Genomic DNA, 2,510 nt, shown 5'->3' on the forward strand with positions numbered 1-2,510 from the left:
AACTTTGAAGAACAAAGGAAAGCAAGATCAGAAAGAATGAAACAATACTGGGCTAACAGAAGAGCACAGAACACCCAAAACTGATTGATTTATCATACCCAAAAATAAGGAGAAACGAAAGAATAAGGAGAAATTCTTTTAACGTAGAAAAATATTCCTGGTCTGAGGAAAGGAAGACCCCCTTTGACGGCGTGTTGCTTTACTGACTGCGAGAGGAGGCAGCATGCAGCAGGTGTTCAGTGGTGGAGCTCGGCATGCAGCGCGGGATGCATATCCGGCAGGCGGCCCAGCTCGGCCAGAGCAGTGGGCTGGGGCGAGCTGAACCAGCGCCACCTAAACGACAAACCAGAAACGCAAACGATTTCACAAGCGAATTCAGTTCCCTAGCATTGCTGCCGCAGAACGGTCGATTACACGACTTCACATGGCATTGCTATAGCCAACCCGGTTTCACTGCAACAGGTACGTGGTAATTCCTGTAAGCCTGAAGTTTAGAGCTCCTATATAATAGGCTCAATCGTCCGTCATGTTTTCCTCTGAGGATTCGACAATGTTTACCTTGCGGGTGATCGACATATTCATGCAGCTTTTTACAATATTTCTTGTAAAATGTTTGATATTGCATGCGTGAAGTGTATCGAACAATAATTACTGTGCATAGAGATATTTAGAAAGCTCTTTTCATACGACAGAAAAGCTGAAATGAAATATTATACTGGTATAGAAAGGCTTGGAACTTGCTTAGTAGTTCCTAAATATTAAATGTAATGAATTAAGAACTCGGTACTAATGTCTTCAAATATGGGTGTTGTGCAGTAACAACCTGTGGCAATTTATTAGTTTTTGCCCGTATATAGGCACTTAGAAAAATGGTGTTTCGTTTTTAGTCATAACTAGGTCCTTTCAGAAATGGATTTCTTTTGTAGAAAGGGGGAGAAAGTATAGTTTCATGTTACAGTGAAACGAATTTTTAATCATAGTTTCATCTATCATTCAACCAGTACTCATTTTTTGTACTTCATAATATGTTTGTTGCTTGTTGAGTTGTGGAACTTTGTTTTTGAAGGTTACGTTAGCTCAGCAGATTCCCTCACAAAGGCCAATACGCTATAAAAATATTATCATTCGTCGACTGTACCTATATAAGAAATGGGATTAATGATATTCACTTCTTGTATGTATGACGACGTATAAATATATCACAATAAATATTCCTCTGCACTTTGCCGATTGCTAGAATATCTTAGGAATCGAAAAGTTTTGTGACGAACTGCTTGAGTATAGTTTTCGACTGGGGAAGAAGGGCAGTTGTATACAACTGGTTCGTGTTTGTTCAAATGGTTCAAATGGCTCTGAGCACTATGGGACTCAACTGCTGTGGTCATCAGTCCCCTAGAACTTAGAACTACTTAAACCTAACTAACCTAAGGACATCACACACATCCATGCCCGAGGCAGGATTCGAACCTGCGACCGTAGCAGTCGCACGGTTCCGGACTGCGCGCCTAGAACCGCGAGACCACCGCGGCCGGCTCATGTTTGTAACTTCCTTCATTATCACACACTAGGGATACACAATCGAGCCCCAGGTCCTCGTTCCCAGCTTTCTTTGCGGCAATTTATGGCCCATCTATTTCTTCGTTCGGAGTCACTTGGAAATCTAACCGTGCAAAAACCATTTTTGCAATAGTTAGTGCAGTTCGCAGCTGAACGGCCACCCATGTTTACGACTAATTCTTGAATACGTTAAATTAGATATCTCCACTCGCATCGCGACTCGTATGTAAACAAATAGGAATATCCTATAGTTCGGGGGAACGAAGCGGACAGGTCAGCTCAAGTTATAGGAATGACGTCACTCGCCGTTTCACAGATGTTGTAAGGCCTTGTAGTTACGGTGACGTTGGCCGAGCAGCCAAATGCTGTGGGTTGGCAGTGCGACCGCGTCACGTGACGAATCTAGCCCGATGACTGGACTGAGCAGGTCCGTGGGCCGGCGAAGGCCCGCTTCACACACACACACACACACACACACACACACACACACACACACACACACACACGGTTAATCACAGCCTCCTACATACATAGACCAATCACGTATTCAAGTCCTCGGTAGTATAGTGGTTAGTATCCCCGCCTGTCACGCGGGAGACCCGGGTTCGATTCCCGGCCGGGGAGAAACTTTTTATCACAATAACACAATGGTGGACTGTCCTCCGGAACTGTTGTTGTTGTGGTCTTCAGTCCAGAGACTGGTTCGATGAAGCTCTCAATGCTACTCTATCCTCTGCAAGCTTCTTCATCTCCCAGTACCTACTGCAACGTATATCCTTCTTAACCTTTTTAGTGCATTCATCTCTTGGTCTCCCTCTACGTTTTTTACCCTCCACGCTGCCTTCCAATGCTGAATTGGTTATCCCTTAATGCCTGCCGGCCGGGATGGCCGAGCGGTTCTAGGCGCTTCAGTCTGGAACCCCGCGACCGCAACGGTCGTAGGTTCGAATCCT

At 44.9% G+C, this 2,510-nt stretch overlaps 1 non-coding gene across 1 annotated transcript; it reads left to right on the forward strand.

Moving 5' to 3' along the window:
- Window positions 1–2,109: 2,109 nt before the first annotated feature.
- On the forward strand, window positions 2,110–2,181 carry Trnad-guc (transfer RNA aspartic acid (anticodon GUC)). Its single transcript has one exon. It is a non-coding gene; the product is annotated as a tRNA-Asp (tRNA).
- The last annotated feature ends 329 nt before the right edge of the window (window positions 2,182–2,510 follow it).

The sequence above is a fragment of the Schistocerca nitens genome, chromosome 10 (assembly GCF_023898315.1).
Source record: "Schistocerca nitens isolate TAMUIC-IGC-003100 chromosome 10, iqSchNite1.1, whole genome shotgun sequence".
NCBI classification, from domain to species: Eukaryota; Metazoa; Arthropoda; class Insecta; order Orthoptera; family Acrididae; genus Schistocerca; species Schistocerca nitens.